Source organism: Rhipicephalus microplus, chromosome 2, assembly GCF_043290135.1.
Source record: "Rhipicephalus microplus isolate Deutch F79 chromosome 2, USDA_Rmic, whole genome shotgun sequence".
Lineage (NCBI taxonomy): Eukaryota > Metazoa > Arthropoda > Arachnida > Ixodida > Ixodidae > Rhipicephalus > Rhipicephalus microplus.
The window spans coordinates 271,725,050-271,734,485 of NC_134701.1; the positions used below are offsets into that span (position 1 = coordinate 271,725,050).

At 43.9% G+C, this 9,436-nt stretch overlaps 1 long non-coding RNA gene across 1 annotated transcript; it reads right to left on the minus strand.

Annotated features, from left to right (window-relative positions):
- Nucleotides 1-1,516: 1,516 nt before the first annotated feature.
- On the minus strand, nt 1,517-8,742 carry LOC142788217 (uncharacterized). The gene is made up of 2 exons (XR_012889286.1): nt 8,688-8,742; nt 1,517-1,726 (listed from the first exon to the last, which is right to left on the minus strand). It is a non-coding gene; the product is annotated as an uncharacterized LOC142788217 (long non-coding RNA).
- Between the last annotated feature and the right edge of the window lie 694 nt (nt 8,743-9,436).

Sequence of the window (9,436 nt, forward strand, 5' to 3'; positions counted from 1 at the left end):
CGCTCCGTGAAGATCAAATCGACTGATTTCAGTAAAAGGGAGCAGCTTTATGCTAGAGGTGACTGCGCGTATGAGCCTGCGTTTTTTTCAATTCCCGCACAATGCTCCCAGCTAATCTTAACATGTCACCGCAGCACATTGTCTCGATTGCTTTCTTGAGAGGAATCCCGAGAAAACTACTATAGTGCCACGTGCACAGCCAGTAACTATGCTGTATAGAGAACGCACTGTGGTACGTCATCGCATGATGTCATCGCGTGACGTTACCGAAAACCAGGGGCGTAGCTACAAGTGCGTCATTGAAGGCCCTGTGCTAACTTAGACGTACTAGTTGTATGGCTGACTGCGTTTTATGTCTCTAAAAGAAGAAAAGCTGTCTGACAGTCTTGCATTTGCGAAATAATGACAAAACTTTAATAACCGTTAAATATGGGGTGAGAGTTATTTCAGTGATTACTGCTCTTATCAAGTGCACTCTTGCAAAAATTACCGCACAATCTCTCACCTTCACAAGAAATCGGGAATACTTCAGAAGATAAATCGTGCGGAACACCGCCGACGCACCCAACATGCGTAACTATCCTTCACGGTCACAAGGCATCCAGCAAAAACACACCGCGATGGCGCAGTCACCATGATGACGGAGTGTGGAGCACGAGGTCGCGGGTTCGATGCCGTGCTCTCAGCGTATGGGAATCGAACCTGTGACCTCGTTCTCTGCAGCCCAACACCATAGTGATTAAGCCATCGTGGTGGGTTCAATTCACGTCCTCGGTGAAGCGCATTCAAATTCAGTTGGATCAAAAAACATCGCCCACCGAACCTCGTGTGCCCGTTTAAGAATGCTAGGACCACTTTATTGATATTTTCAGTTTTAATATTATGCGCCTTTCAGCGTTTCACGCCAAGCTCTAGGTGTACGATATGACCAACATCGGTTTCATTCAGCGATAGGTGTTACGAAATGGGCCGAACAAAAGTGAACTTGACAGCGCAGTTTGATTACGTGGACGTTCGTTTACATCATGTCAAAGTATCAGCCATTACGAGGCTCTCAATTTGTTTTGTTGTACTTGTCTGTGTTTATGGCATTCTGCTGTTGAGCACAGTGAACTAAAACTACCGGATCAGTTCCAACACAATACCAACACACCTATGGCATGGCGTTTTAAACTCGAGATCACCAGCTGGTTCTGCAGCAAAACGATTAAATGAAAACGTGGTCTTAGCCATGGATTAACGTTTAGATCCATTCATGATGGTACAATGCGGTTGGTGAAATCTAACTCATGGTCTATTCCACTAAAACGTGAATTATTATTCCATAAGTTTTTATTTAATTTAGTTTTTGAAACATACGAACACATGCGTGTGTGCGCGCGTAGGGGAGGGGGCTCAGAGAATTAACTCTCTTGTCTCTAGGTTGTGTTTTTAAGTAAAGTGAACGCTAATTGATTAGTTGGCTGACTAAAACATAAATAGTACGGCCACAGCTGCAAAACAATAGCCCACAGGATTTGAGTTGTTTAAGCACAGTTTTAATTGTGAGACGAATTCCAACTGTTAAAAAAAATAATCAATTTGAAGGGTTGTAAGTAACTTGATTGCCTCCTTCTTCACTTTATTGATCCCGACAACTCAGCGACAGCCGGCTTCCCTGGCCTGAGGTTCTCCTTTCAATCGCGTATGTTTGGTACTGGGAGAGAATGCACAATATGCAGTAGACCTGCGGAAAAAAAAAAACGGCCGAGTCAAATATCATGTGAACACATCCTTGAACGAAACAAGGTTACATTGCGAGGCGCTTATTCGCACATGACCTCTATAAGTGACCAAATCAAGGCCGAACCACACGTCCGCTGCCCTAGCGCGAGCAGAAGCTGATGTGGGCGCTTGGACGAGACTCGCAAGAAATGACAATCTCCACCCACACATTATTCGGTAATTCCAGCGACGCAGGCGGCGCCATGTGGCTGTGCTCCGAAGCTGTCACACAGTGATAATCTGGCGACGCAGTTCGGTCTCTCAGTAGTCATGAACCGATGAAGGCGTCTTCATGCTCTTCGACGCTGACGTGCACGCTCGCGATATCACCGTCTCGTCCGCCATTTTGACGTACCGTTGCGCCGCCTATAGTCGCTGGAATGGTCGAATAGGCGCGCAAGTGTGTCCCAGCGCTCGCTCGCTCCAATCAGGCAGGAATGGGCAGGTGACGCTTAGTATTGAGCTGTTTATTAGCTTCAACATTATCAATACAGAGTTTACCACTCTGTGTAAGTCAAGCTCGTACCGAACAAAGCCATACATGACCACCTAGCACTGTCAGGCTATAGTGTACATCGCTTCCGCGCGCACGACACGTCGTGCATCACCAACAGGTCAGATCCGCAACGACACGATCCCGTAGAGTGCTGCTTTAGTATGCCACTCTCCGTTTGTCCATCTGACACAAGTTAAAGCTGTTTAAAAATACTAAGCATGGCCTGACGAACACGAGCACCTGCTATAGAGTGTTTCGTGTATTTCGCTACGATGTGCACGACGCCTCGTGCGAGATACAGTCAATCGATCTCATGTAGTGCTTTGATACGGCGAAATCTATGCAAATAGTGCTGGTAAATGAACACTTATGTCTGTGGTCGGACTTGTGTGTAGGGACGTAAAATATGCCCCAAGATGAAACATTCAGCCAATTCCATGTACCTGAGACATGCGTATCAGCAAAACCAGAAGATGATATGAAGCGCTGTTGCTGGCCCTGGACACTGCTATATAAATCAACATCAGCGCATGGCACCTAATCACAATTGACATTAACCTAACGTGACGGCTGCATCAAAGAAGTACATATGTAATGTTTATAAAATTGGGTACGCGGTACTGCAACCACTATTGACGTTTCAAGAAAATTAGCGTCTATTTAAAAAGTAGTTCCAAGACCTGGCGTAGCTCTGTGGTAGAATGCTTGACTGCCACGCAGAATGCTTGGGTTCGATATATGCTGGGACCCTGAAGTTTATTATTTGCATTCGTCGGAGGGTCAGCGTTGCCAATGTCAGGCTTTTCTTAAAAAAGCTATTTATTCTATGCCTTAGTTGGGTCGACGCTACAGATGTCGGGTATTGCTTAACGCTGATGCGTTAGAATTGCCCATGTGTGTTCTCGTCATTCCTGGGTAGATACTAAGTGTCAATCACATGTGGCACATACCCGCATACCAGCGGCACATACCCACCCATGTGTATGTACCACTGTTTGACGGGAAGTGTTTGACGATGTACGCGACGGGTTCATGACATTATTCATGTCTTGACCAGTGCGTCATATTCGTCCAACCCTCTTACCCTCCCATGCTAATTTTGGTTCACGCCAAGATAAGGGGGTGATCACGAGAGCACTCAAACGTAAGCAGATAGATAGATAGATAGATAGATAGATAGATAGATAGATAGATAGATAGATAGATAGATAGATAGATAGATAGATAGATAGATAGATAGATAGATATGCTCAAAGTCAGCATAGTTCACTAAGAAATGCTTCGCATTCAAAAGAAGGCAGTCTGAATTGGTTGCTACATGGCGCAAGCGCAGCCTCTGCAGAACACGCACAGCGCGTTTGGGCAGCGTACGTGTGAACCAAGCGTACGCTGCCAAAGCCTTCAGATAGACTAATGGTTTAAGATTAATGTCGTTTCATGTTTTTGTCGTTGGCAACGTCGGCTAAAAGTTTGCAGCGTGATTTAATTTGAAACGGCCCCAATTCTCTCAATAAATGCTTTGCAATACGTGTAATGTAAACATTAACTTCCATCGCACTCATTACTGAATTATGCGAAGTCACGAAGACACCAAACAGGGACAGTGTGTATGCTTAAAAATGAACACCAACCGTGGGCAGGCCATAATTGGCAAGAGTATAGTCTAGTGCTTTATTACACCCCTGTTTATAATCATATGGTGGTTTGGGACGTTAAAGCCCACATATCAATCATAATTACGCCCCTGTTTCTACAGTAAGAGTTCGCGTATTGTTATTCAGTTATTAGACAGAAATATCAACTCAAATATACGTATTTTGATCAGAGATTATTCGGCGGCAGCTCAGTTTACGCATTTCATGGTTGGCGGATAAAAAAAGGTCTCTATATACTCGCAGCCTCGGTTTAAGTCACACTTGATTTCTCAAGAAAAGTGACAGCTGACAAATTGCAATTCGTCCCGATTTTAAGAAAATATACTCCGATCGTTTGCGATTACTAATTAGAAATGCGGGAATGTTGGTAAGGTTTCTTTAAATAGCATTGTATCGTGTTTGGATTACTCCTCTTGTAGAAGGAAATTAAAAGAAGTTTTGCCGCAGTGCTCGCCCTGATTCATCTTTTCAACCCCCGCCCACGGAGGCATATGCCATCAGAGTGAAAACGAGGCATTATCAGCGCCAATACGAAGTATTACGGAAAAGGGGGAGGGAAGGAGGTGACTGCTCTCTTTCACCATGCCTCCCTCTCTGAGGGCACGCCTATGACTGCAGCGCAATTACACGGAAACACAATAAAGGCACTTGTGCTTGTGTTCATAATCATTTTTTGTGTGTGCGTTTACTTGCGCCACGATACTGTTCAAAAAGCTCAAGAAGTAGTTTCAGCAACTTCTTCGGAGTTGATTCTGCTGTAACGGGCAGGTGCTTTGATCTGGTGCTTTGTAAAGCAATCTGTGAAAAGTCCTATTTCCGAACGTGTGCCATGGGCCTTGAGTTGACTGCGGTACTTTGAATTTATTGCCATTATTTCTTTTCCATTCTCATTTTACTTCTAGAACTAAGAAGCAAACAACTGTACAAAAAGAAGGAACGATGGCGACCAGATTGTTTTTCAAGTGGGATTTGACTTGATGAGATTGGGTGGGTCTGTAGAAAGCTAAAGCTGGCAAGTGGAACTGTTCAGATAAATGTATGCAAATTGAAGCACTTCAGACAAAAATACTTCAAATATTGGACGTGCGACACGTATAGAAAACAAGGCCGCGAGCATTCAGAAGTTCAAGTAATATCCTCAAAATCCTTTAGCTACGTGTGCCCTCAACAGCGACCACTCAGACTGCGAAAAATAAAAAAATAGTAATAATGAACAAGTTTACAAGAAGCACTCTGAATGTTTTAAAGGTCAGTGCCGAAGAAAGAAAGCTTTCAGATATCAGGATATATTGGATGACCTCCAACAAGTATCGGATGAGTCGCCAGAGATCAAAGGGTAAATATTTCTGCCAGGGTAACGACAAGTCTAATTTCTTTTCCCTTACAATGAAAGCTTCGGAGTGTGCTCTGAGCAGCCATGAGCTTTGAAGAAGTCCGCGAAACTTGGGAAAATAAAAATGAAATCATCCAACACAGCCATTCATCGGCTCATTGGTTCTCTATTTAATAAGTAAGAATAAACCACAACCCTACTCTTTTGTTGTGAAAGCCAAATTGGATGGTTTCGTAGCCGTCCCTTTATTGTATTCGATGGTGGTACGCCCGGGACTTTCTTTTCAAAGTGATATGCACCGTCTTTAAGGGTCTCGGAATGAAAACCAGGCGTATATCGAAGCTGCGCTGGTCTTCATGTAATTGGTTCTGTATTGAAGTTATCTGAACGTTCTGGCTCATAACATTCTTGCTTATGTGGCTCTGATTCTGGACAGCATCGCAGAGATTCTGCGTTGAAGGCTTAGAACACAGCATCGAGTCCGAGTCCATACTTAAAAAAATCCAACGCGTCTGTGTGAAGTGACGCGACCTCTTGTCGAGAAGAGAGAGCTGTAAAAAAACAAGGTAATCGTTAACTTGTATTAAAAACGTTTTTGCTGTTACGAATATAGAAGAACCAAGTCGTTCGCAGTAAAGGTGCCGGAAAGCGTCTACTTGTGGGAAGATCTCCATATCCGCTGAGATATGAGGTATCGGAGCATCACGCTCAGCCGCCATCCTGCTCAAGAAGCAATGTAGCCGGCGTCGTGTTTGTCTCTGATACTGTCTTCGACAACTTCTGTCCCAGTTTTTAGCTGAGAATTGTAATGGGCTGTCCTTTTATCTTCCTATGTAGCCGTCGAGGGTGAGTATTGAAACAGACCCTCTGTATACTTTAGTGCACTATATGGAATTTCACTTGCTAAATTTGATGACAGTTGCAATGAATACAGTACCCACAGAAAGAAAAGCTTTGGGACAAGGATAGCTTCTAATTTCGTGGTCATTATCAGGACTGCACCCCCATATCTCTCGAACAACATTCGCTATCTTCTAATGGTCGTTTTCATCATCTGCACAAAAACTCTGCTTTACTTTGATGGTAGGCTACCCTGCAAACAATTGCATCTCGGTCAAGCAGATTGTCCGTCGTGATTTGGGACAAGGATAGCTCTTAATTTTGTGGTCAGTATCAGGACTACACCCCCATATCTCGCAAACAACATTCGCTATATTCTAATGATCGTTTTCACCACCTGCACAAAAAACTCTGCTTTACTTTGATGGTAGGATACCCTGCTAACAATTACACCTTGTTGAAGGAGATTGTCCGTCGTGATTTTTTTAGCAAACAACACGGTACGATGACTATAAGAACTAAAAAAAACATTACTATTTTGCCAAGACTCTGACGGTGACGAACCTTAGCAAGATAACTGCAATATGCTGTATTATTTATGGGGCAAACCTTTTCCCTGTGAACGAAACACTGAAAGTGCTATAGCGGGACAATGACAGCGGTCAGCACGGTCATTCATCTGAAAAACACGTCGCCTTTTACATTCCGGATTGAACCTTCCCACATTATCGCTAGTGATCGCATCAGCTTCAGAACAGAGACAACTATCTGCGTTGTCATAGAATACTTTACAGCGTAACACGTTAGATACCGTCCGAGAAGGCACCCCTTGTGCTGTAAAATATTCTACTAAGAACATACCCAAACTTACCCAAATCGCGATTCTGCTTCAGCATATTCGTGTCGTGCTCGCATCCTTATCAATTATTCCTAAACAAGTGTGGAGTTTCTAAAACCAACGCCTTCTTTATGTCTTCTAATGTCAGTGCAAACGCGCGCTTCTCAGCGGGAGTCCTCGGTCTGCCTTAGTTCAGGAAGTGGTCGTGATGCGACCCTACATGATGGGTAGCGCTGCTTACATCACACGTGCTTCTTAGAGCTTCCCTTCGGAGATGCAATAGACGTGTTTCCCACTCCGATATCATACGTCGGTCAGATTTATTCATTCTTGCTCCTTCTTTGTAGCTCGAAGATATGCCGCCGCTGCATCACAGTGCAGCGCGTGCACTGGCGTTGCAGTGACACTTCCCCATTGGCTGACCGCGTAGTGCCACGAACGGCGACACACTATCTCAAAACAACGTATCTTCTACAGCGCCAGCGTGACCGCGAATATTGTGAACACGAGGAATGCAAGATGCCACCTCGCGGATCTGTACAAGACTGAACAAAAAATTACTCCATATGATTTTCGTCATAAGGCACTGAATGAGGGCTTCTCTCCCCCATGAATGCAAAGCACACGCGAAGGCTAGGCGTTGGGTGAGAGCAATAAAAGGTCACAGGAGAGGGTGGTAAACAGCTGGATCGGGTGCATCTGGCTGCCTTTGATAAAATAAAGGGAGCGTTGCTAAAACATTCTAGCGCCAGCAGTGCCGAGGGGTGGTAACATGCATACATTTTTTTGGGACAGTCAATCGAACATAAAGAAACACGCGCACTTGACTCTATACTGGTGACGTATTTCGCAAGCATACAGGAGGCAAGAAAGACAGACAGGAAAAAGTGTAGTCTCTGGTGCCCTTTCCTGCCTTTCTTTATTCCTCCATAGTGCCTGCGCAGTACGCAACCAGTTCGCTACGAACAAAGAAGCATGCAATGTGTTAACACGACACAATGCTCTCGAATTCATCGGTTTTTTTTTTGGCAGTTTTCACTCTGTGCGTGTGTCGCTCAAAATAAAACACCTTCTTTACGGTCAGCTTTCATCAACCCGTACAATTTCGTTCATCGAAGTAATCTCCTCCGGAGGACACAAAAGGTAGAATATTCGACGAATTGACTGCTCTGGTGATTGGGACGCTGTGTACCCATAATGCGGAAACAAATTCATGGGTGAGCTGTTTTCTCTTCACTTGTTTTCGGCTTCTGACATTCCTATTGCTCCTAACTGCACCGGTTTCATGTTTCTTTCTGAGCAGCATATTACCCAACTTGACACTACGAAGAAGTACTCATACGACCCTTCTGGTACCGTGTTTACTTTGTCTGCAGTGCGACAACACCATCTTATTTTTCACAGCGGCTTCATTTTTGACTACTCACAAGAAAAAAAAAGTTGCATAAGCTGTACTATGAAAGATACATTTGTTGTTCTTTGATATTTTATTTTTCTTGAAATACTTTTGCGCTTTGCACTTTAGTTAGCTCGTATGCACTTTCTCGGCGTAAACTAAGTTGCCGGTGAGTAGGTGAGTAGTTATTGTTAATATTGCCTGTTTCTAATACGGGGGCTAACTTCAATATCGAGTTGCAACCAGTTTAACCGTATTGCAATTTGGTATAGCATGCTAAAACTATGAAGTTTATCTCGATTCGCTGTCTCTCATGTAACACAATACGCACAAATGTCACAACTGAACAATTGGTGACGACTTACGTTGATGGAACATAATGTGTAGTCCACAATGTACATGACGATCACAAAAGCGTTGACTTTCTGTGAAAGAAAAACAAACAAATTATATCATTGAAATTGGCGAATCAACGTACTGTGAAGGACCACGTGGGCACATTGTATTACCACGACGAAAATTCTTATATTTGTCCACAACGAAACCCAAAACAACTTCTCAGTTCAACATAAAGTACAGACGTGACCTTAAGTGTGCAGACAATGGGATCGTGTGGCCGGAGGCATCGGCGCAGTGATGTTCCGTGCAGGAAAGTTTCCCGTTTTCGAGGAATTTTCACCTGTCATTCTGAGCCGAAGGAAAAAAAGAGAATCTTCGTGATATAACAGGAAATTTCAGGAATAGTTAAATTCTCCTATGACGACCGATAATTAGCGGTCACCGTGCGCCTTCATCTGCTGTAATCGGTTCTGGCGCATGCACTTCGCAAGCATAGCCTTTGAGGTTTGTTTTTGATATTTATGTGGAGCCGTTTCTAGTCCACTAGTGGTGTTAGACTTGAAGCGTGGAGAGGCTAGTGATGATTTCAAACGTCACCAGTACGTGAGATACGCGTAAATATAGTCTGTGGGTGCGTTGATGGGGGCGTAAATTAGTACTGTTATGTAGGAAAATATGCTGGGAATTTCGTCAACGTTTGCAGGAAAAAGTTTCTGAAATAGAGAATGGTCATGTCTATGAAAGGGAATTCAGAGACATGACAGTATGGAACATC